We start from the raw sequence: 26873 nt of genomic DNA, 5'->3' as shown, positions 1-26873 counted from the left end.
TCACGCCTGAGAGTTGCACATGACCCAGAGTGTCTTTACTAAAAATAGCTTGTGTTGGGAATTTTGTATTTATTATACAAGTAAAATACATTTATATATATACACACATTGTTGAAATAGCAGAAGATCCAGATAAACCAGGGAAAATGTGGGAAATGTATTTGTAATCGCAGAAGTAACGTCCTTTCTAGAATGTTTTGTAGGTTACATATGAATCATTCATGCACACTGCTTATTACCGGCTTTTTTTCTTACCACATTATGAATAACTTTCCATATTGGTTAATTTATTTCTGCAGTGTAATTTTTAATGGCTGCATATTATCTCATTCTATAGTTGTACCATTATTTTATTGATCCCTTAATCCTTGGATGATTAAGCAGTTCCCAACCTCTCACAACTGTTCCTGTCACAACAGTTCTAACATTTTTGTTTGTTTTGTTTTTCAGCTGGGGGGAGCTCTCTGTCTTTTTATTAATCCATTTCATAAAAATTTCATACCATAGGGCCAGGCACGGTGGCTCACACCTTAATCCCAGCTCTCTGAGAGGCTGAAGCAGGTGGCTTGCCTGAGCTCACAGTTTCAAGATTAGTCTGAGCCAGAGTGAGACCTTGTCTCTAAAAATAGCCAGATGTTGTGGTGGGTACCTGTAGTCCCAGATACTTGGGAAGCTGAGGAAAGAGAATCACTTAACCCAAGAGTTTGAGGTTGCTGTGAGCTGTGATGCCACAGGGACAAAGTGAGACTACCCAGGGTGACAATATGAGACTCTGTCTCAAAAAAAAAAAAGTTTCATATCATTTTATTTTTCTTCTTTATCCTTATCCCATGTCTCACTCCATTTTTCTCCACTAAGTCCTACCTTTAAGTCATTCATGTACTTCTGATCTATTTTCTAGACCTTTATTTACACTTATGTGTAATTTGGTGCACAATATACAGGTGGTTTCTGGATTACAGATGAGATACACTCCCGAGAACGTTATTATGTCAGATTTGTATGTAAGTAGCACGTATATGGTAATAATTATAATAATAACAACAATGCTATCATGTCTCACATGTGGCAATAATAATACAGGGTGATACTGTCTTAATAATGCCCCTGTACTGTAATAAGTTACAGAAAACAGTATGCTCTTTCTTTTAATTCAAAACATATGGAACATAAAAACAAAAATTTTAGTTAAGAGATAGAAGAGATTTCAAAAAATAATATTAAAAGTTAAGATTCACCTGATGTACCAACACTAGGCTAGTAGGAATGACACACTTATTTTGATCTTATAACCGAGTCAATAATAACCTTCCACTTTAATGATTGATCCGTCACATGGCTTAGTAATAATCAATGCTTACATCAGAGCCCCGACTTCCTGCCTTCCTCTCACTTTGTCCTTTCTGATTGTTTTGATGGCGAGTGAATGAAGCCTAAAACTTCCCAGTGATTGATGGTGCCTGGATTTTCTCCCAACACTCAATTGTTCTGCTTTGTTCCCATTGTCATCTCCTTTCCTTGCTACAGGCTCACCTGGACTTGCCCGGGAATTTCCTGGTCATCAGGGTAAGGTGGGAACGTGGGATGGAAAGAGACAGTCCTCATGGTAAGGTGGGCACGTGGGATGGAATGAGACAGTTTTCAGGGTAAGGTGGGCACGTGGGATGGAATGAGACAGTCATCAGAGTAAGGTGGGCACGTGGGATGGAATGAGACAGTCCTCGGGGTAAGGTGGGCACATGGGATGGAATGAGACAGTCATTGGGGTAAGGCAGGCATGTGGCATGGAATGAGACAGTCATCAGGGTAAGCTGGGCATGTGGGATGGAATGAGACAGTTTTCAGGGTAAGGCGGGCACGTGGGATGGAATGAGACAGTCATCAGGGTAAAGCGGGCACGTGGGATGGAATGAGACAGTCATCAGGGTAAGGTGGGCACGTGGGATGGAATGAGACAGTCATCAGGGTAAGGTGGGCACGTGGGATGGAATGAGACAGTCATCAGGGTAAGGCGGGCACGTGGGATGGAATGAGACAGTCATCAGGGTAAGGCGGGCACGTGGGATGGAATGAGACAGTCATCAGGGTATGGCGGGCACGTGGGATGGAATGAGACAGTCATCGGGGTAAGGCGGGCATGTGGGATGGAATGAGACAGTCATCGGGGTAAGGTGGGCACGTGGGATGGAAGGAGACAGTCATCAGGGTATGGCGGGCACGTGGGATGGAATGAGACAGTCATCTGGGTAAGGCGGGCACGTGGGATGGAATGAGACAGTTATCGGGGTAAGGTGGGCACGTGGGATGGAATCAGACAGTCATCAGGGTAAGGGGGGCACGTGGGATGGAATGAGACAGTCATCGGGGTAAGGTGGGCACGTGGGATGGAATAAGATAGTCATCAGGGTAAGGCGGGCACGTGGGATGGAATGAGACAGTCATCGGGGTAAGGTGGGCACGTGGGATGGAATGAGACAGTCATCGGGGTAAGGTGGGCACGTGGGATGGAATGAGACAGTCATCGGGGTAAGGTGGGCACGTGGGATGGAATCAGAGAGTCATCAGGGTAAGGGGGGCACGTGGGATGGAATGAGACAGTCATCAGGGTAAGGGGGGCACGTGGGATGGAATGAGACAGTCATCGGGGTAAGGTGGGCACGTGGGATGGAATAAGACAGTCATCAGGGTAAGGTGGGCACGTGGGATGGAATGAGACAGTCATCAGGGTATGGCGGGCACATGGGATGGAATGAGACAGTCATCGGGGTAAGGTGGGCACGTGAGATGGAATAAGACAGTCATCAGGGTAAGGTGGGCACGTGGGATGGAATGAGACAGTCATCAGGGTAAGGCGGGCACGTGGGATGGAATGAGACAGTCATCAGGGTAAGGCGGGCACGTGGGATGGAATGAGACAGTCATCAGGGTAAGGTGGGCACGTGGGATGGAATGAGACAGTCATCAGGGTAAGGTGGGCACGTGGGATGGAATGAGACAGTCATCAGGGTAAGGCGGGCACGTGGGATGGAATGAGACAGTCATCAGGGTAAGGTGGGCACGTGGGATGGAATGAGACAGTCATCAGGGTATGGCGGGCACATGGGATGGAATGAGACAGTCATCGGGGTAAGGTGGGCATGTGGGATGGAATCAGAGAGTCATCAGGGTAAGGGGGGCACGTGGGATGGAATGAGACAGTCATCGGGGTAAGGTGGGCACGTGGGATGGAATAAGACAGTCATCAGGGTAAGGTGGGCACGTGGGATGGAATGAGACAGTCATCAGGGTATGGCGGGCACATGGGATGGAATGAGACAGTCATCAGGGTAAGGTGGGCACGTGGGATGGAATAAGACAGTCATCAGGGTAAGGTGGGCACGTGGGATGGAATGAGACAGTCATCAGGGTATGGCGGGCACGTGGGATGGAATGAGACAGTCATCGGGGTAAGGTGGGCACGTGGGATGGAATAAGACAGTCATCAGGGTAAGGTGGGCACGTGGGATGGAATGAGACAGTCATCAGGGTATGGCGGGCACATGGGATGGAATAAGACAGTCATCTGGGTAAGGTGGGCTCAGTGGACAGAATGAGATAGTTCAGGACGGAAGTGCTGCTGTGGGTCTGCCACCCTCTGAACACGGAGACCATTTGACAGCGGACAGATGCTGCCCCAGTGACCTCCTCAGCCATGCGGGTTTGTTCACAGGTGGGAAGGACTAGTTCCCTGTCTGTTAATTTAATTATGGCATTATAGACTATCCTTACAGAGAGCCCTGTGAGCCCATTCCTAGGTAGGGAATGTTGTTGAGTCAGGTGTGTGTAACCTGGGGGCTGCCCGTGCCCTGCTCCATTGTGAATTCTCAGTGTCTGCTCAGCAGTGCGCTCAGCATCACACATGTCCGTTTGTATGGGCCCTTCATCCCTCCTGCGTATTTCTGGGGCGCGTCCACTGCAGACAATAGATGCTGTATGTCCATCCGTCCCTGCTGCTGAGTCTCAGGTCATTCCCAAGTCTGCTCTGCTGTCAGCCCCACTGTCACCAGTGCTCACCTGGGGAAAGCTCCTCTGCGGTGCACACCCAGGGTGGACCGTCGGGGTGGGTAGTTGCGGGGTTTGCGCTGAGCAGCTTTGTTGCTGGGCGCTCCTGCTAAGGGTGCAGAAGACCTTCCTCCTGCCACTCCCCTCTCCACGATTACCTCATTTCAAAATCTGGGCCAACCTGATAGCTGCAAAGGGGCCATTTTTAAAATAATGATTAACAAGGGCATTTTATTGTGTGTTTTTAGCTATTCGGTTTTATCTATCTGTGAAAAACTCTTCATACCCTTTTCTCATCTTCCATTTTCCCTTCCCCATCCCAGATTTATTTATTTTTGTAATACACCCTGGTGCACATGTGCCTTCTCCCAGCTACCTGCCATCTACCTCATCCCGCAATTGAAATCTTTACCTTTCAGTTGATTTTAAACCACGAATTCCCCCTTTTATGGTTTGGTCCTTCAGAATCTTGGGCAAGAAATCATTTCTCATCCATGTATAACAAAGTCCCTTCTTAATTAACTGTTTCCTTAGGGCACAGTAATTAGAAACAGTATTGCTGGGATAATAAATATATATCAGATTCCTTTGGTGACAGCTCAAAAGAAATTCAGCTCCACCCAGCACAATACATGGAAGGGTATGTGCTGGTTCACCTGACAGGTCAAAGGTGTGGTGCTGGTTTCAGGCACAGCTGGACCCAGAGGTTCAAATCATACTAACATCATGATGGCATGGGCTCTGCATCTTCCTACCTTTGCCCCGTTTCTTTGTCGGGGATTGATTTTCAGGTGGGAATTCTCTATGTGGTGTCTAAAAAGAACCCTGGACACTCCTGGCTTATGGTGTCCATGGAGACTGCAGCTGTGTCTTTCCCGGTGGCACGGGGACATCCTGGGGGAGGCTCTGCACTGTGGCCTGAGTCTCACAGCCACCCCTGGAACTGGGGAGAAATGGCTCTAGGTTAGAAGCACCATTAAAATCTCCCAGAAAAGGAAGACAATGGTTTCTTAGGAAAGGGCATGCTCGACAGATAAGCACACATCCATAGTATTTTGTTTTATGTTTTGATACATGCTGGTTCCAGCACGGTGAACCAATTTGCCTTCTCGCAAATGGTCATGAGTATCTACTTGTCTGCACCTTTCCCAACAATAAATATTATTTTATAGATCTTACAAGTTTAATAGAAAAAATACCTTATTATTCATTTAATTTGAATTTCTGTGATTACTTTTTTTTTTTTTTGAGACAGTGTCTCATTCTGTTACCCAGGCTGGAGTGCCATGGTGTCAGCCTAGCTCAGAGCAACCTCAAACTCCTGGGTTCAAGTGATCCTCTTGCCTTGGCCTCCCAAGCACCTGTCACAATGCTTAGCTAGTTTTCTATTTTTAGTAGAGAAGAGGTTGTTGAGGCTGGTCCTGAACTCCTGAGCTCAAGGGATCCTCCTGCCTCAGCTTCCCCCAGTGCTGGGATGATGGCGTGAGCCACCACACCTGTTCAGTCTATTTTCCTATATTTATTGGTCATTTGCATTGGGAGGACATCCCAAGGAGGGGTCATTTCTTGCCTTTCACGGGCATAGCACCTGCAGGGTAAAGAGGGAGTTGGTTGGACAGATCTGGTGAGACACTGACATCTGAACCTGGAAGTAAAACTGTAGCCAATCGTGAGCTCTGTAAGTTCCCATGGAACCCTGTCACCCACCCCCAAGGCTGCCCCCGTCCCACAGGGCTCCTCTGAGTGGCCCTGCCAGGACTCTCTGTAGACAGTACCTTCCAGCCCACTGGTCCTGCCCTCCACAGCCAACAGAGCCAGTCGAGCTGATCCCAGGTCACACCCTCCCTGAATCACCTACATGGGGCCCCCAGACACCATGGCCTCCTATTCCCAGCACCCTGTGCTCAGAAATCATTTGGAAACCTGCCAGGAAACCCAGAGATGGTGGAGGAGGACGCCTACCTGTCTCGGTCCTGCGGCCCTTGGCCGGCCAGTCCTCGCTCTGTCTGAGCAGGCCAGTTGTCACCCGGAGGCCGAGGCGGGGCTCAATGACCCGTGCTGTTCAGGTATGTTTAGCTTCTATTTAGAGCAAGTGGAAGGTTTCTGAGCCCAGAGAAGGAAACGTGCTGGCTCACTACCCTGCATATGCGAGGTCTGAGTCGGCCTGAGTTTTCCCCAGCAGGCCCAGAGTCGCCACCACACTCGGCCACCCATAATGTGTGCTCTCACCTCAGGAGGCACCTGAGACCCAGACCTGGGTTTTCAAACAATGGGTTGTGACCTCTGGGGAGTAATGAAATCAGTTTAGAGGGTTATGATCAGCACTGAGGAAAAGGGAACGGAATGGAGAAAACCCGAGTGTGCATAGTGCTAAGTGAGAGTAACTAGTTTGGTGAAGGTTTGGTTTCACTTGTGGTGCTTGTGTGTGTGTGCGTGTGTGTGTGTGTGTGAATAGGCCACCATGTAAAATGCATGTTTTTTTGTGAGTCATGGATGAAAACAAGGTCTCTTCCTCTCATGCTAAGGTGTCTCTGGCCGCAGAACGGGTTGTGGGTGTATCTTCTGCCATTCACAGCATCTCCCAAGTGTCCTCCAGACCCACTGGTGGGATGTCCTGACCTCAAGGCAGGGGCTGGGGTTGGCACCTGTCCTGCTGCAGTGGGGCGAGTCCCTGCAGCCCTGCCAAAGTCTCCAATACCCCACTGCTGTGGCTTCTGTCCTCTGGACCCCTCTACCTTCCCCCAGGGATGCGGCCACTCCTGCTTTGCTGAGACGTGACTCCACACCTGGTAGGCAGCTACCACCCTCCGTCTCGTCCTCTTGGCTGGTGACTCTGAGCTGTTGCTGGGTCTGCTGGCTCAGGCCTTTAACACCCACACACATAAGTGTTTTCACAGGTTGGGACACTAGGACCTGGACCAAACCAGGTGAGAACACAGTGGTGGCCTGGGTAGGACATCTGTAGGGCAGAAGGCAACTGGGTTGATGGTGGGAGGCACCAGAGTCAGATTAGGGGGGGAGGGCCGGAGGGCACAGCAGGGACAGGCTGGTGCTGGGTGCACTTGGAGTAGGTTAGGGGCACTGGGCAGGTCAGCTGTGGTGGGACAGAAGGGGAATCTGTGAATAGGAGGAGGGCATCAGAGGCCCAGTTCAAAGTGACACTGAGCATAGAGGGTGGGACAGACTGGCTGGGCCATGGAAAGCCTCAGCTGCCTCTGGGCTCCTGCCTGCCAGCAGTGGGGTTCTCTAACTTTCCCCCACTCAGCATGAGCCCCTTCTTTCTCCAAGTGTCCTGCCCGGGGCAGCTGTGAGCCACCATCTCTTTCTGTGGGCTATCAAGCCAGAGGGTCTTCAGCTAGATGCGGTGATCTAACCTAAGCCCCAAACCCTCTGTGGGACTCTTTGAGGCATCGTGGGGCTCCAGGATGTCCAGAGTCCCTGAATCTTACCTGAGAAGAGGGTCCAAATTATACCCATAGTTTCCCCAAATGATCAGCATGGAAACACAAATACTCAGAGGGGTCAGGGTTCCCTGGGTGGCCACTAGTGATGTATCCAGTCCCATGTGCTTGTAACCGGAGCGTCTTTATCACAATGGAAGCGGATGCCAGAACATGGTACTCTAGTCCCACAGCAACTGTGCAGAGCACTCGGCCAGGGGACCCTGCTCAGTGGCTCCGCACCATTCTGTGGGTTCTGTGTTCTGCAGGTTCGGGCCTCTCCCTGCTCTTGCCAGAGATGGAGGCAAATGTTGTCTCTGCTGCTGGGCTTGCTGCACGCATGTCCTGACTTAGTGAGTGATCAGCACTGTGTAAACACACTTTATTTGGATACATGCTTTCTTTTTTTTTTTTTTGAAACAGTCTCAAGCAGTCGCCCTGGGTAGAGTACTGGGGCGTCATAGCTCACAGCAACCTCTAACTCTTGGGCTTAAGCAATTCTCTTGCCTCAGCCTCCCAAGTAGTTAGAACTACAGGCGCCCACCACCACGCCCGCCTATTTTTTGGTTGTAGTTGTCATTGTTGTTTGGCAGGCCCGGGCTGGATTCAAACCCGCCAGCTCTGGTGTATGTGGCTGGCATCTTAGCTGCTGAGGTGGAAATAAAAGGTGGCTACTGGGGGGAAATAAAAGATTTTATAAAAAATAAAAAAAAATTTTATTTTTATTTTTTTACTTATATTTTTTATTTCTCTTCCCTTCGCCGACCCCTTCCCCCCTTTCCTTTCTCAGCTCTCCCCACCCCCACCCCCACCGTGTTCTAGGTCATCAACTATCCTCACATGAGAATTGAGTCCATAGGATTCTTGCTTTTCTATTCTTGTGATGCTTTACTAAGAATAATGGGTTCCATCCAGGTTAATACAAAGGATGTAAAGTCTCCACTTTTTTTTTTTTTTTTTTGAGACAGAATCTCACTATGTTGCCCGTGGTAGAGTGTCATGGTGTCACAGCTCACAGCAACCTCCAGCTCTTGGGCTTAAGTGATTCTCTTGCCTCAAGTAGCTGGGACTACAGGTGCCTGCCATAACACCCGGTTATTTTATTTTTGTTGTTGTTGTTGTAGTTGTTGTTTGGCAGGTATGGGCCGGGTTTGAACTCACCAATCCCAGTGTATGTGGCTGGCACCCTAACCACTGAGCTATAGGCACCAAGCCAGTCTCCATCTTTTTAATGGCTGAGTAGTATTCCACGGTGTACATATACCACCGCTTGTTAATCCATTCCTGGGTTGGGGGGCATTTAGGCTGTTTCCACATTTGGGCGATTGTAAATCAAGCTGTGATAAACAGTCTAGTGCAAGTGTCCTTATGATAAAAGGATTTTTTTTATCAGTATCTTGAGTTGTTGTTTTATATGCCTTGTTCCTGTACAAAACTATATGCTCTTTTGAAAACAGAGATAATATATCTTCATCTTTTATTCCCCCCCAGAAGCCAGGGATGTGTACACAGTAGGTACTAATTATTTGCTAAATTGATCAGGAAAGCCAAAGTGAAATGATTTCTCACAACAGACGATTCCTTTCACTGTTAGCGTCTCATTCCTGAGCCCCGCCGTGCTCACCTGCATCAATCACGGGTCTGCATTAGCTCTGGCTCTTTCTGATGCAGCAAAAGCATTTTTGTAAACAGCTGCACCTCCCGTTCTGAAGCGCGTCTTCCCACTGGGAAGACAGCACCAGTGTGCATATTTATTCCTCGCAGAAGAGGTAGGTGTGGGCGTTGGGTGGGGCAGGGGGAGGGAGGAGTTGTTAAAACACCATGGGAACAGGATGCATTGAAGTAATTGAAGGGCAAGGGTGGCGGCTGTGTTTTCCCACTTAATTGAGTAACACAGTTATTAGCTAAATGGAGCTTTGAGGGGAAGATGCTGCCACCTGGGCTTTGTGCAGGGAACGTGACCGCAGCGTGAGTGTTGGGACACTGATGGTGCTGGGGCTGACCTGACCGCTATTGCCCTTTCTGTGCCCCAATGTGACAGGGAAGAGAGAGTCACACCAGGCCCCTTCCAGGAACCTGAAAGTCAGGAGATGCAGCATGGAGCCCGGCTCAGTCTCCAACTTGCTGAATGACCTTGGCAGGTCAGTTCTTGTTTCTGAAATTCAACATCCTCATCCATAAAGGTCTTGGACGGATGACCCTGAAGTCCCTTTTACCGCAGACACTTTGAGTCTGGGATTATGGCTGAGAGGGCAGAATAGTGAGGGAACAAGACACAGATTCTAATGCTAAGGCAAGGCTTGGGGGAGTGTACTCAGACGTGGCTTGGTCATACTGGCTTTAGCAAAACAGTCTGGGCATGGCGGAGACCTGCAAATGAAGTGACAACCAGTCCCTCGGTCCCTCACAAATCTCAAGCCATCAGGATGGCTAATTATATATATTTTTCAATTTTTTAATAGCATAGCTATTAATTTTAATTTTACTTTTTAAATTTAATATACATATTTTTCTTTGAGACAAGTTTTATTCCGTTACCCCAGGTTGAGTGCCATGGCATCATCAGAGCATGCAGCAACCTCAAACTCTTAGGCTCAAGTGATCCACTTGCCTCAGCCTCCCGAGTAGCTGGGACTATCAGCACCAGCCACAACGCCTGGCTCATTTTTCTATTTTTAGTAGAGATGGGGCCTCACTCTTGGTCAGGCTGGTCTCAAACTCCTGAGCTCAAGCAATCCATCCCCCTCAGCCTCCCGAGTGTTGGGATTACAGGTGTGAGCTACCACCCCCGGCCTAATAGCATAGCTACTGAAGACATTGATGAAAATCTCCTTATGAGCCAACAACAGACCAAAGACTGCCCTGCAGTTCAGTGTGGCGCAGCCTCGCACCCTAGAACAGCCCTTAAACCAATGGTTCTCAACCTTCCTAATGCCGTAATGTATTTTCATTGTTTTTTTTTTTTTAATTATTGGCCTTTTATTTAATTGTTCCTTTAAAAAATCTGCAACCTTGTATGTTCTTTTTAGGATCTCAGTTATTCCATTCCAGAAGCTTCAGTTTTATTTCCTGTTTCATCCATAGACCATGTTTAACTATTAGTTTAATTACTTAATCAACATTTTTAAATATTTTTAATTTTTTAAGATTTCATACAACCCAACTCATTAGTTTTTACTTTGTGTTTTGTACAACCTCCTCACTAGTCGGGACCCACAGGTTGAGAACCACTGCCCTAAGCAATCCTGGCTTAGAAAAGTAAGACGTCAAGTGTGCATGGCCCGATACAGTGACTTGCTACCAAATAGTTAGACGTGCTGGATACGGCAGATCACGTTGTTCACACTCACAGAACATGCAGCAGCCTGTGGGGAAATGATATCTTGCATACCCAGCTCCAAAGAGGTTACCTTTAGTTCCACTCCCCTCTGTTCCCACCTGATCACTCTCTCTCCACAGGGGGTGAGCTAAGCAGGTCTCCAGCTCAGCATTTCCTGGACATGCTGGGCAGCAAACAGATTTACTGGAGAAACATTTTTTTAAAGAGACTGAAAAATGCATGCTATTTGGAAAAACGCATGTCCCTAAATGCTGAAAAATCAATTTAGCATTTTGGGTTTTAGTATGAAGTTGAAAACCAGAAAAATAAAAAACATGAAATGTTGAAGATTCTTTGGGGGCTTGGAGGGGGTGAAGAATAAAGACTCACCTGTTGGGGGTGGTGAGCACTATCCTGGTGGTGGGGGATAGTGACATCAGTGTTACGAAGCGTATCCGTATTTTGTATTCCTTTAATAGTTTGAAATTAAAAAATAGTTTTGAGCTAGGTGGCACCCATAGTTCAGTGGGTAGGGCACCGGCCACATACACTGAGGCTGGTGGGTTTGAGCCTGGCCCAGGTCAGCTGAACAACAATGACAACTGCAACAAAAAATAGCTGGGCATTGACTATAGTCTCAGCTGTAGTCCCAGCTACTTGGGAGGCTGAGACAAGAGAATCGCTTAAGCCCAAGACTTTGAGGTTGCTGTGAGCTATGACGCCATAGCACTCTACTGAGGGTCTCAAAAGAAAAAAAAAATAGTCGAGGTATTCTTATAGATAGGTAGGCACAAGCACAGAGCTTTTGCTAGGAGCTGTGTTCTCCAGTGACTCAGAAGAGCTGGGAGACTGGAGAAGCAAAGAGCCATAATGTTAATGGTGAAGCCAACCCCTTCAAGGCTGCAGCCCCAGAAGAGGGCGTCTAACATACTGTGTATGCGTTTCTTGAAAAGCATCTTAAAAAATTAGCTATTACAGGGCAGTGCCTGTGGCTCAGTGGATAGGGCATCAGCCCCATATACTGAGGGTGGTGGGTTCAAATCTGGCCCTGGCCAAACTGCAACAAAAAAATAGTTGGGTGGGCGGTGCCTGTGGCTCAACGGGGTAGGGCACGGGCCCCATATGCCAGAGGTGGCAGGTTCAAACCCAGCCCCGGCCAAAAACTGCATTAACAAAAAAATAACTGGGCGCTGTGGCGGGTGCTTGTAGTCCCAGCTACTCGGGAGGCTGAGGCAAGAGAATCGCTTAAGCCCAGGAGCTGGAGGTTGCTGTGAGCTGTGTGACGCCATGGAACTCTACCGAGGGTGACAAAGTGAGACTCTGTCTCTATGGAAAAAAAAAAAAAATTAGCTGTTACTTTAAAGGCTGACACATTAATTATAAAAACAAGAGAAATTGATTTCTGACAGTTCTGAAGGAGAAGTGCAGAATCAAGGGGCCGGCAGGACAGTTTTACTCTTGTTTGGCTTGTAGGCTGTGGCCGTCCTGCTGTGCTCCTGTGACCTCCCTGTGAGCCCTGAGGGGGAGGAAGCTGGTGGCTGTTTGGTGTCTCTTTTGTAAGGACGCTCATCCCACCAGGGGCCTCACCCTCACCTAATCCTCATTACCTTCCCCATCTTCACATATCATGGCACTGGAGCTTAGCACTTTGACATGAAGGGTTTTGGGTGGACACAAAGATTCCTAACACTCACAACATGTCTATATTTACTCAAAAGCTATGTGTTTTTTAGACTGTTGCCTTAAAAGTCATAGGCAGAAAAGTCAGGGGCACCCAGCCAGAGCAAGAGGGCTGCAGAGGGGGTGGGGGATAGAAAGAACAAAGCCCATTGGTCATGGCGTGGCCGTGGGTGCTGGCAGGTCTGACGGGGGACGGCTTTGTGGGCCCTGCCTCATCTCCCCACCCCCACTCAGCAAATCTAGGTGTGTGTGGGCGGATGGCCTCAGTAAGTTGATGTCTTTCTATCTGTCCTTGAGTTGAGTAAACCACAAGAAAAATCGCACGAACCATGAGACAATCACTGGGAACACTGGTGGGGCCGTCCAGGAGACCTGTGATAGCCACAGTCCATCAAAGGAAGCCTCCAAAGGAGGATGAGCAGGTGCTCTCAAGGCTGCTCTTCACCACGAGATCTTCCAGTCTGTTCCAGTGTATTCTGAGCAGCCCAGTTTTCAGTGACTTCCCCTTTCCAAGCCCACGCCGGGTCATGTAGTGGTTTCTCTCTGGGGAAGTGGTGCTGTATATCATCAGCCATCCAGCTCTTCATCCTCTTCCCTGCCTCTCCCCGACCTTCCTGGGAAATGTGGGCTTGCAGGGATCCCCTCCCTCCACACACAGCACGCATCTTCTGTCCACATGAGCCATCTCACCAGCCTCTTGTGTGAATGCTAAGATTTTGAGGTCCTTAAGTTGCGGGTGGGGGATGGGCGGATGCAATTAGATCCTTCTTTGAACTTGCCCAGCTTCTGAGGGCCAGGTCAGGAGGAGGCTTTGGAATGTTTGCTGATTGGATCAGACCCTTCAGATCATCAGCTCTTGACAAATAATTAAGCAAACATGGTAGGAAATTCATGTCCTAGACCACGGGAGATATTTTGTGTTAAGAACATGTAATAAATCCAAAATTCATGACAGAGTGCTACAGCAAAACCGTCCCCTGTCAAGAATTAGGGAAAAAGAGCAAGGGACTACATTTATTGGGTGATCACCAAGCGACAGGCCCTTTAATATGTTACTTAATTTAATGTTTACAACAAGTCTGTGAATTACATTTTTGTTTCCCAGTATTACAGATAGAATGTTATGGAGATTATGCAACTTGCCCAACGTTGTACAATAAGCAAATGAAAGAAAGGAATAAAACGTAGGTTGGTTTGGGTTCTAAGTTTATGCTTTCTTTTTTAGAGATGGGAGTCTCACTATGTTGCCCAGTCAGTCCTCAAACTCACGGCCTCGAGTGATCCTCCTATGCTGGCCTCCCAAAGTGCTGGGATTATAGGCATGAGCCACCATATCCAGTCCTTTCTTCATATATTAAAGGGTCTTCCAACATATTATAATTTATAAGCATATTAATCATGGTAAATTTCAGGTTTAAAACATCCTCCTTAATACCAGGAATTAGATACGTTAATGGTTCTCAGAGCTTCTGTCCTGCACAGTGTGCAGAAGGTCTGTACTCAGCTCCATAGCTGTGACCCAGGCTCATGTTGTTTCTCGGCCAGGCAATATTCTTCAGCCCAATCTATAAAGCCATGCCCCTCAGCTCCTTAAGTCAGGAAGTTAAGCACTTATTGACGTTAAGGAGGGTCTTTAAAAAGACAGAAAGAACACATAAAAAGAAGCCCAATATTAGTGTCATCAGGGAAAAGCACATGAAGGCCTCAGTGAGTTATCACATCACATCCACCAGGCTGGCTACAATAAATAATAATAGAATAATAGAAATGTTTAGAGTTGGCAAAGATGTGGAGAAAATGGAACCCTCATTCATTGCTGGTGGGAATGTAAAATGGAACAGCCACTGTGGGAAATAGTCTGGAAATTCCTGAAAATGTTAAATAGAGTTATCCTACGACATAGCAGTTACACTCATAGGTATAATATCTACCCAAGAGAAAGAAAAACATTCATGCTCACGGGCAGGGCCAGCTCCCCGTGCCCACTCTTCCCTGTGGTGTCCAGGGTCGGCCTGCCGCGTTGCCGACTCTCTTATCTGTGTGCCTGGAGTCTGAGCTGTTTGGGCCTGATGCGTGGCATCATGGATCCTGCCACCTGTCCCCCTTCCTGATGACTCTGTGTGGCTTGGGGAGGGCCGGGACACTGCTGCTTTTATCTTTGCATTCCGGGGCACAGAGGGCCTGGCAGATGGCAGGAAGAGGTGAGCCACGCAGAGAGGACCGCATGTACCCACCAAACACCTCCCGTAAACACACATCCCGGGAGAAAAGCCAAGGCAGAATTCACTGAGTTTCCTTTTAGCCAATTTTCTCCTTCCTGTCAGAGTTTTGGCAAGTGATCGGGTATGCATGCTCCCATTATGGTAAAAATAATCCCTGGGTTTGAAATTCAGGAAACTGGAGATTCTAGTAACCAAGGCTAAGAAAGACTGGCAGGTTCTGCTGAGAAAAATGAATGCCAGAACAGTGAAAAGCCATCACCTTAAAACAGAGGAGTGTCCACGGAGCAAAGACTCTCCTTGGGTAACGCGGCTGGCAGCTCAGCTGTTTTTTTTGTAGAGATAGAGTCTCACTGTACCACCCTCGGGTAGAGTGCCGTGGCATCACACGGCTCACAGCAACCTCTAACTCTTGGGCTTACGTGATTCTCTTGCCTCAGCCTCCCGAGCAGCTGGGACTACAGGCACCCACCACAACACCCGGCTATTTTTTTGTTGTAGTTTGGCTGGGTCTGGGTTTGAACCCGCCACCCTCAGCATATGGGGCCGGCACCCTACTCACTGAGCCACAGGTGCCGCCCAGCTCAGCTGTTTTTATCTTACTTGACAGAACACATTGGTTAGAAGTTCTATCCCAGCTCCTGGAATTCAGTACTCTTGTAGGAAAATATTTCTCCTTTACATATTTATTTTTAAAAAGATAAACTATTTTAGGCTTGGCGCCCATAGCTCAGTGGGTAGGTGCCAGCCACATAGACTGAGGCTAGTGGGTTTGAACCTGGCCTGGGCTGCTAACAATGACAACTGCAACAAAAAGATAGCTGGGCATTGTGGTGGGTGCCTGTAGTCCAGCTACTGGGGAGGCTGAGGCAAGAAAATCACTTAAGCCCAAGAGTTGGAGGTTGCTGTGAGCTGTGATGCCATGGCACTCTACCGAGGATAACATAGTAAGACTCTGTCTCCAAAAAAAAGAAGATAAAATATTTATAAAAACAGAAGTTCTTCTGCTTTCTCCCTCATGATTATTTCTGGTTTATACAATAGTCATTTCTGTTGCCTCAGCCACAATGCCATCATAGCTTTCAAATGCGACCAGCCTGTAGAATGATGAGTTGTGCCTAAAAGTAGAAGTAAGAGACTGAGGACTGTGGTGACAGCTGTAGTCAGGGAGCCCACAAGTTACTCAGAGATATCATGGCCCTTATCTTACAAACAGCAACTTAGTGTGTGCTACCCGTATGCCTCCTCTTGTGTATAATAAGTGAAATTGATTTAATTTAATAAGTCATTAGCTAATTTTGAGAAAGCTTGGTCAGAGTAGTAAATACTTTCATGGAATATAAATCTTTGTTGCCTAACTGCAGAATTGTTTTGTTCATAGTCTAGGCACACTCTGTAATGGTTCTCCAGAGTATTATGGAAAACTCGGGTTGCAACTTGGTCAGTGCTGGCCTGCCTCAATTACCACTGGTATTACTTTGGAATTTGGATTGCAAAGCATAGAAAGTCACATGAACTCCTTAAGCAAGAAGAAGCATTCATTAAAGACATTGGGGTCTCTATGAACCCAAGGCCTGGGAGGTTGCTGAGCTTCACAGTGGAATGGAACCAGGCCCTGGAGCTCTGTGGGGCCTCAGGAAGACCACTACCAGGGACTCTGGTTCCTGCCTCCCTGGGTCTCTGTGCCGGCAGAAAGGGCCTGCCAGCACCCCCGTGAACAAAGTCCAAAATGGCGCCCTCACCAGCTCCCAAGTTGGCACCATTCAAGATGTGAGTCAGGACATGGAAACAGTCTCATCTTCAAATTACATACACATGTAGACTTAATCTTGGTAAATTTCAGATTAAAAATACCCTCTTTCATGCTAGGAATTAAGTACACATACCCACACAAAGAACCCTTCAGGCTGGTTTGGGTCATGTGTGCAGGATCATAATATATGAGCCTGGGTGTGCCCAGTGGGCCACATAGATGGACAGAGCAGGCCTTGTCCCAGCAGAAGGCCAGGTCTGCTGGGAAGACAAAACAGGAGGGTCCTCTCTACAGAGATAGAGCTCCTGGCTCCTCCTCAGCACCCTGGACACCACTTCACCCCAGACACAATGGAATTTCCCCATATCTTTTCTACACAGCTCACTAACAGTAAATAATCATTTACTATTCTGACCAAATTTCTCTAAACTCTTTTTTTGTTCTATTTTCTTTAAAGAGGTGTTTTGTTTCCTAGCAAATTCATAAATTCCTATGTTGCAATATGGATTATTTTATAAGCAACACTTGGACAAGCTGAGTTTCTGCAGAGATTCTCTGAAAGTACAGGGCTAATTAGTGATGGAATACAGGGGGTGGGGTGTGAAGATCTCAGATCTCCAGACTGTAGACAAAGTCTGCCTGCATTCCCCATGGTAGACTGGTGCTGGAACCAGGAGTAAGGCTGAGTACCTAGTCAATAGGACAGAGGGGGAATAAGAGGGCATTTCACTGCTTCTGTAAATTATCTAGAGGGCTGGTTCACTGGTGCCCAGGCTTGGGATGCTGTGGGATATATGATAGATCATACCCATGCAAGATCACAACCCCTGCTCTCCTGTGGGGGTGAGGTTGAAGGAGGTGGGGTTTGGCATCCAGAACTCAAAAATGGGGGATTTCTGGGCCAGGGAGTCCAGGGAGCTGACCGTCGACCTGAATGGCAATTATGGGGGCAGGTTATAGAGGAGTCAGGGCCTGGCAGATTTTCATAGGCTTCTGGGCCCTCTTCCTGCTTAGGATTCAGAGATAGGCTCAGGACCCAGCAGGAAACCACGATCAGCTGCTGCTTGATCACAAGGCTGAAGAGGGTAGGGGAGAAGTGCCTTGGGACAGTCCCAACCACTGGTAGGGCTGAGGCTCCTAATAGCTTCTTCCCTGCCAGGATTGGATGGGGCCAAGTTTGAAATTGCAAGGTGACCAGGGAGGGTGGGTGCTGGCCACATGGAGTGGCAGATAACACTCAGGTGCTGGTCTGAAGACCAGGGTCCTCATGAGAGGGCTGTCCTTGCTAGACACCGATCATGAGGCGTTTCCTGCCTCTGTGAGTGTGCTCTCTCACCTGGGAGACTTTAGCAAGATCACAGACTTCAAGCCTCTGGCACAGGTCATTTGGCAGTGGTAAGTTTTATCAGTGTCAGTACCCTGCCCTTCGCTTCTTTATGCTGAATAAACCATCCATTTCCTTGCCTTATGGGGGGATAACACCACCTTCCCTTTTTACTTTTCAGAGATATTAGCAGGCAAAAATGGCCTCATACTTCACAGCTAGGTGCCCTGTTAGTGACTATTACTGTTTGCCCAATATCCTTCATCTCCCCTGCCTTTCTGGTTGCCTTTGAAGTCAGGTGGTGACGGAGTCCAGCTTATGGGCTGTGGGCGGAGGTTATGGGAGCCACCTCCATGCTTGACTTTAAGAACATCCTCTAGTTCTCCCGCTTCCTTGAAGCCACAGAAGCTGTGGGCTGCCCACCATGCACAATAAGACATCAACCTTTATGGAAGTTTTGTTACTGCAGCACAGCTGAGTCTATCCTGACTAATTCAGGCACTTTGAAAACCTTCGAGTGTTATTCAAACAAACAGACAAATCCACACTTAGATGATGGCTTCTTGCGCACAGAGACCCATTTGGGGAAATGTGGGGCACACAGAACATGTTCAGGGCACTAAGGATCAGTGGGTATATTCTCCACAGTTTAATGTTCTAGGCTCGAGAATTGTGTCATACTAGCCTTGATGTTAGGGTAAAAATGACTCCTCCCTCAGAAACTTGGTCCTATTCCTGAAATACTTTCCTTTGTAGACCTTCTCCTCAGTTATAAACTCTTTTAAGAAAAAAACATAAAACAAAATTAAGACCTCCCTAAGTATACTCTTACATCATTGCCATTTAACTGGAATAGATTATGGGTATCTTTCCATGAAGAGCTCTTTTTAAAGTGATTACAAAGTATTCCATCATGTGAATACAGCATAGTTTACTTAAATATTTATATAGTTTTCAGAATTTTTCTTTTTTCTTTTGCTTTTTTTGAGACAGAGTCTCACTTTATTGCTCTGAGTAGAGTGCCATGGCATCATAGCTCACAGCAACCCTTGGGCTCAAGTGATTCTCTTGCCTCATCGTCCTGAGTAGCTGGGACTACAGGTGCCTGCCATCATGCCCAGCTAGTTTTTTTCTATTTTTAGAGATGAGGTTTTGCTTTTGCTCAGGTTGGTCTCAAACTCCTGAGCTCTGGTGATTCACCCACCTTGGCCTCCCAGAGTGGTGGGATTACAAGTGTGAGCCACTGGACCCAGTCCAGAATTTTTCAACTGCAAATGATGCTTCAATAAATGTCCATGTTTACATCTTTGCAAAATTTGTAGGAGTTTATCTACATGAAAAATTGCTGGGAGGAGAGTTCTGGGTCAAAGACTGAGTGCTTTGGAAATGCTGAGAGATTTGCTAGATTGTATTTCTAAAATGTAAAACCAGTTTATCCTCCCAAGAAAAGTATATCAATGTAACAGCTGCTTTCCAAGAAAGATGTGCACGTCTTTATTGATGAATGCAGGCATTTAATCAATCAATAATCAATGCATTGCCTTTTGTGTGTCAAGTGTTCTGTGGATCACACGGTGAGGGAGACAGACACGGACCCTGCCCTCAGGGAGGAGACAGCAAGTGTGCCATTTAATATACTTTGATATATGTAGATAAGAAAAAGTGTGAGAGCAGAGTGGGGGTAATGATCAACTTTGGGGGCATCAACATATACTACTTGCAAGAATGACTATTGGGCACACAATGTTTAGGCCTTTCAGAACCTAACAAAAAAAATTTTTTTTTCTTTTTTGCTTTGCTTGCTATTTTTCCCCTCTGTTCTTAATTATTAGGAATAATTGAGTCTTTCATTTTTCTACATTTCATTTTTTATTAAATAGGACTGACTTTTAGTAACTTGTATTTCCTTTTGCTGCAAATCATTGTATCTTTATCTTTACTCTATGTTTGGACTTAGTATGACTCTTTTTCTCAAATCATTAAAAATTTTTTTAAATAGGCTGGGCGTTGTGGTCCACACCTATAATCCTTGCACTCAGGGAGGCAGAGGCAGATGAATTGCTTGAGCTCAGGAAATAGAGACCATCCTGAGCAAGAGTCAGGCCCCACTTCTACTAGAAAGAAAAAACTAGCCAGGAGTTGTGGTGGGCTCCTATAGTCCCAGCTACTTGGGAGGCTGAGGCAGGAGGATCACTTGAACCCAGAAGTTTGAGGTTGCTGTGAGCTATGACCATGATGCCATGGCACTCTATTCAGGGTGACAGAGTGAGACTCTTTCTCAAAAAAAATTTTTTTTAATTGTGGTAAATATATGCCAATAACAGCCAAGATAAAAAACTAATCAAGGACACAATTCCCTTCACAGTAGCTTCAAAAAATAAAATGAAATACCTAGGGATATACCTAACAAAAGAGGTGAAGGAACTCTAGAAAGAAAATTACAAAACCCTGAGAAAAGAAATAGCAGAAGATATTAACAAATGGAAGAACATACCATGCTCATGGCTGGGAAGAATCAACATTGTCAAAATGTCTATACCACCCAAAACAATCTACAGATTCAATGCAATCCCCATTCAAATACCATTATCATACTTTCAAGATTTGGAAAAAATAATTCTTTGTTTTGTATGAAACCAGAAAAAAACCCATATAGCCAAGACAATTCTTAGTAATAAAAACAAAACCAGAGGTATCACCCTACCAGACTTTAAGCTATACTACAAGGCCATAGTGATCAAAGCAGCATGGTATTTGCACAAAAATGGAGATGCTGATGTTTGAAACCAAATAGAAAACCATGAGATGAAACTAACATCTGACAGTCAACTGATATTCGACAAATCAAACAAGAACATACACTGGGGAAAAGAATCTGTATTCGATAAATGGTGTTTGGAGAACTGGATAACCACATGTAAAAGGCTGAAACTGGACCTGCACCTCTCACCACTTATAAAAACATGGTGTATTGGGGTGGGACACAATTATAAGAGGGACATTATCTAACAAATGTAATCACTGTATCCTAATTCTTTGTACCCTCAATGAATCTCAAACAAACAAAAAAAAATTGACAAAAACCAAAACAAAGGAAAAAAGAAGCTTGTTACCAAATCATTTGCTGATTATCTTGTCCTTCGGTGAGTTTTTCACTTCTCTAGCTTTTGATGATTTCATTGTCTGTTTGACTAACATGTGTAGCCTTGTACTTTAAGTTCTATAATGTGTTTAAGTGCTGTATGTTCTCCACTCAAAATAATAAAATTCTAAAATGCAAAAAAAAAGTATGACATAAAATTTACCATGTTGACCATTTTAAAGTGCACAGTTTAACGGTGTTAAGTGCGTTTGTGTTGTTGTGCAACCAATCTCTTTCCATCTTCCCAAACTGGAAACCGTATTGTTGAAACCATAGCTCTTCTCCTATCCTCAAACTCCTGACCCCAACAGTTCTGTTTCTGCCTCTATGAGTCTGACCACTCTAGGGTCTCATGTATAGTGGGACCATACAGTATCTGTCTTTGGGGGACTGGCTTATTTTACTTAGCATAGTGTCCTTGAGGTTCATCCACATTGTAACATCTGACAGAATTTCCTTCCTTTTTAAGGCTAAATAATAATCTACTGCATATATATATATGTGTGTGTGTGTGTGTGTGTGTGTGTGTATATATATATACATACACTACTTTTTGTTCATACATTCATCCATTGGGTGACACTGGGGTTACCTCCATCAGTTGACCATTGTAATCATGCTACTACAACATGGGTGTACACATATCTCTTTGAGTTCCTGTTTTTTTTTTGAGACAGAGTCTCATAATGTCATCCTCGGTAGAGTGCTGTGGCATCACAGCTCACAGCAACCTATAACTCTTGGGCGTAAGCAATTCCCATTCCTTGCCTCAGCTTCCCAAGGAGCTGGAACTACAGGCACCCTCCACAATGCCCAGCTATTTTTTTTGTTGCACTTGTCAATGTTGTTTAGCTGGCCCGGGCTGGGTTCAAACCCACCAGCCTTGGTTTATGTGGCCAGTGCTGTAACCACTGTGCTATGGATGCTGAGCCTGAGTTCCTTGTTTCTATTCTTTTGGGTATTTACCCAGAGGCAGAATTGCTGGACCATATGGTAATCTTATATTTAGTATTTTGAGGAACCTACATACTGTTTTCCATAGCAGCTGTATAATTTTATTCCCAACGGAACACAGGGGTTCTAATTCCTCTACATTCTTGCAAATGCTTATTTTCTGGGGGTTTATTTTCTTTTTGATAGTAGTCATTTAAAGGGGTGTGATGTGACATCTCATTGTGGCTTTGATTTGAAAATGTAACCTTATTTGGGTTGGGGTTATGTGGGGAGCAGGCTGTGGCTGGAAATGCTCAGGGAGCAACCCCCAACCTCTTTTCCTCTCTTAACATTATTTTCACCTGTCAGAAGTCACATGGCCCATGCATACTTTCCTTGTTATCAGCCAGCACACAGTTTTTACCCTTAACCTTACAGTTTCTACAGTTTCTACCCTTAACTTTACAGTTTCTACAGCTTTTACCTTTAGCCTTACAGTTTTTATAGTTTTTACCCTTAGCCTTACAGGTTTTACAGTTTTTACCCTTAACCTTACAGTTTCTTTTATCCTTAACCTTCTACAGTTTTTAGTGAATTCATAGGCATGTAACATATACAAACCCATAGACATACAGATAGACATACAGAATTATTCCCAACTATGGTTATCCCCCAACACTTACTAACTGTACAGCTCTACTTTTTTCACTTTTCTCACTTTCCTCTTTTCACAGGGGCTTTCCTTACCTGCTTAGTTCCACTATCCCATACGGTCACTGTTTGAACCAGAGGGGGAATGGTGGGGAACTAGGATTCCCTCACCTGCTTGAACTCACTTTTCTGTACTCAAGTCCCTGTTTGGGCGCCACATGTCATGAGAGAGAGAGAGAGAGAGAGAGAGAGAGAGAGAGAGAGATCGGTCTTGTGACTCGGTATGAGTGGGGAGAATTGACCTGAGTAGAAATAGAGAGAAATTGAGAACTGAAGCTAGAAAGACAGAGAGAGGTGAAGAAAGACAGGATATGTAAGATAGGATGGCATAAGGAGGGCTGGCTGCAGGTGATGACTGCAGCCAGTTCCCAGATGGGAACAGCTTTATTTATATGATACTTTAACAAGGTTGCATAAATATTAACACATGAAGTAGAGATCAACCTTAAAGAGGGAAAACTGTGTGCTGGCTGATAACGAGGAAATTATGCTTGGGCTATGTGACTTCTGACAGGTGAAAATAATGTTAAGGGATGAAAAGTGGTTGGGGTCACTCCCTGAGAATTTCCCAGACCATGGGGGCCCTGCCAGCCACAGCCACTCCCCACAAGGTTAGGGTTAATCAAATCATTTCCCTAATGATTAGTGATGCTGAGCATCCTTTCATGTGCTTGTCGGTCATCTGGATGTCTTCTTTGGAGAAATGCATATTCAAATGCTTGGCCCATTGTTTAATTAGGTTTTTTCTTCATTTTTAAGATGAGCATGTACAGAAGTAAGGCGAGTTCTGAGGTGTATCATTTAAGCTTTTATTCTAAAATGATAGGTCAACTTCTGACTCTGAACAACAGTCTAAACTGAAGAAGGATCAAGTTTAATACCCACAGAACCTTTTTCAGAGCACTGAATTCATGCCAAAGGATATTATATTCCTCACAGGGGGTCTGGCCTATACCTTCTGCAGGGTCTCCCTCCTGGCTGGGAGGCTGGGAAGGGACCATTCAAACACTTCCTGCACCGAAGAGGGAGTGGCTTGGGGACAGAATGTGGGACAGGGCTTTGCTCTGATCTGGGATCCCAGGAGACTTCCTTTCACGATCCTACTCCCTAAAGCCATCTGGTCTCATGGCCTTCTTTCCTAGAGTCTTGGGAACAGTTTTCTAGAGGACTTTTGTCCACCCAATCATGGCTCTTATCAGTACTGCTCTCTTTTGGGGGCAGGAGTGGGAACACAGCTTCTCCCAGGCAGCCATTGCCCGTTAGCCCAGAGGTGGGCTCCAATGGATCTCTCTCTGGTGTCCCTTCCAACTTCTGCGTGTCTCCTCTCCCATGTTCCCTCTCCCTTTTTCCTCTGCCCTGGCTGCTGCAGGGTTGGATCCTTCAGGTCTTGTGGGTCTCCAGAAGAAACTTTTGGTCCTTCAGATTCTATGGACCAAAATATTCTCCCAAAGCATCACTTGGATTTGGTGAGTTAGAGCAACTAGGTTTCTGTTCTTGTGACAGTGGTCTTCCCAGAAAGGGGGATCAGGAAAGAAGGGAAAAGGGGCCGCCACTTAAGATTTCATCTAAAGGAAGAGCTCCTCTGGTTTATAAGGAAGACAGGATGGAGGAAAGGGTTGCAGGGGTCCTCAAACTGCAGCCCATGGGCCACATGAGGCGGTGTGGTTGTGTTTGTTCCTGTTTTGTTTTTTTTTACTTCGATATAAGATATGTGCAGTGTGCATAGGAATTTGTTCATAGTTTTTTTTTGTGTGTGTTTTTTTTGTTTTTTTTGTAGAGACAGAGTCTCACTTTATGGCCCTCGGTAGAGTGCCGTGGCATCACACGGCTCACAGCAACCTCCAACTCTTGGGCCTACGCGATTCTCTTGCCTCAGCCTCCCGAGCAGCCGGGACTACAGGCGCCCGCCACAACGCCCGGCTATTTTTTTGTTGCAGTTTGGCCGGGGCCGGGTTTGAACCCGCCACCCTCGGTATATGGGGCCGGCGCCCTACCGACTGAGCCACAGGCGCCGCCCCTCATAGTTTTTTTTTTTTTAACTATAGTCCGGTCCTCCAATAGTCTGAGGGACAGTGAACTTTCCCCTATTTAAAAAGTTTGAGGACCTCTGAGTTAAGGAAAGAAGGAAGAGAGAGGAGTGAGGGGAAGGAAGGGAGACAACAAAAAGCCGTGTCTGGAAACCACCCTGCTGGCTTGGTGTCCGTGGGTCTACTCGAACGATGGTGACTCAGCATCTTGTTTGCAGGGATTCTGGAATTTCTTTTCTTCTGGAGGCTGGGATGAAGTGTTTGTGGGAGGTTTTAAGCCCTTTGACCAGGATGTTCTTTCTTAGAATGATGATTGCTGTGTGTTTAGGGAGTCCAGGTTGGTGTCTACACAATGTCGTCATAAACACATTCGCGCATTCAGAGACCAGGGACGACACACCAGCTCAGAGGACAGTGTCCCCAGCCTGACCAGTGCCTCATCACTTGAATCCTCATGTTCTCACCAAGGCCTGGCCCAGAGCCCCTCCAGCTCACGCTGTCACGACTTGCAAAAAGGTGACATGGCACAGAAAGGGTGAGGCAATTTGAGGTCCTCAATACAACAGCAGAGAATGATCTTTCTGTAGCCCATTCCCCTTCAAATTGGAAAGTCTGCATGCCACTTTGTACATTTTCAGAGTTGTCAGTCAAAATTTAGTTATTAAAAGTAATAATATAATTTGGGGGTGGATAAGGAGTGAGAACTGGAAAATATTTCTTTTGCAGATTATCATTTACCTGCATTCTGTCCTACTTGAAATGTTTACAATGAGTATATACAGGTTATTTCTTTTTTTGATTAAACTCATGTGAATAAAGCCTTAAACATGGTACCAGTATTATAAGGATTATCTCCAACCAGGAGAGGAATCTACAATTTCAGAACAATAATGCAGGTTGGAGGCAGCGGAATTAAATTATTAAGTCATCAAACTGATATGGTCTTTCCACCATGCTGCAGGAGGATGGCCCAGTAAATAAAGCTTCCTCTGTTCTTTTCTCAAAATAGCACTTTATATTTGAACAGTGCTGTCAAGATTCAGAGCACCTAACATACTTTGTACCAACCTTATGAGTTTGGGAGGCAGAGATTATTTTTCTCATTTGACAGTTGAGGAAACTGAGGCCCAAAGAGATCAAGTGACTTGCTTGTCCTAAGATATGAATGCCAGAGCCAGGATGTGAGATAAAAATTCTATTTATTCTCTTCTATAAGAAGGGCTCACAAATCCTTCCACCTGCATGGGTGAGAGCAGGCCTGTTTTTCATCTGTTTTAGGTATTAGAATCTATACTGCTGAACTTTGTCTAACACCTCTGTGGCTCATGCCCTCTGTCCCCTTGCATGTTCCCTTGGGGCCTTCGGATCCTCTCTAAGGTTATTGCTGTTCACAATTTCAGGGCTTTGTCCCCCCAAGGATGTTTGCACTGAGGAGAGTTTCAAACTTTGATCACCTTTAATAGCCATAAGAAATGAGCCTCAGTGATGATGACCTTCTGGGCTGAGGCAGGGTGGGCGCTACCTGCAGGGACAGAGCTCCAGTTTTGAGCTTCTGCAGAGTCAGGAAATCATGCTGCAGTCACACAATGCGGCTATAGGCGTGCACCCATCCAGTGGGTATGAGGAGCGTGTGCAGCTGCTCCTCGTGAGAAAACATGCCTGGCTGTCTTAGTGAGGTCTGCACGTTCTTTCAGTGTACACGTATATTCTATTTTAGTATATGCTCACTGCCTTTGCACATGCGATTGGGATGCTCAACCCATGATTCCAGACTACAAGCCTGCTTTAAGAACACCTTGATAGAGTGACTGTTTTACTCTGCTGCTCGTGTTCTGGTAACTTAAGCTCTTGATTTTCTCAAGGACGTGCCGTCTTTATATAGGTGTGTTAGGGTGACTGACTGTCCCAGGTGGCGGGGACCAAGGGGTTCTTGCAACATGAGATTTTCAGTACCAAAGCTAGAAAGTCCCAGGCAAACGGGGGGAGGTTGGTCACCTCGTGACAGAACCAAGGGTGAAGTCAAGAGGTTTCTTCTTTTCTAAGACCCTATGTTCAGAGTGCAGGTTCCTTTGGAAGATAAGTTGACATTTGATTGTGGCTACTATCTACCTCAAGAGCATTTATGTGGGTAGGAAATCTTCCAAGTTAAATAACTAACCAACAAAAATTGGGTTTTGAGATTACTTAAATACAACGTTCAGATGGCAGTTTAAAACAAACATTCCCTTTTAAACAGTTACAAATTTTACTAGACTGAATAATGTCTCCCTGAGTTCACATCCCT

This window comes from Nycticebus coucang, chromosome 7 (assembly GCF_027406575.1).
Source record: "Nycticebus coucang isolate mNycCou1 chromosome 7, mNycCou1.pri, whole genome shotgun sequence".
NCBI lineage: Eukaryota > Metazoa > Chordata > Mammalia > Primates > Lorisidae > Nycticebus > Nycticebus coucang.
This window is presented reverse-complemented; position numbering follows the sequence as displayed.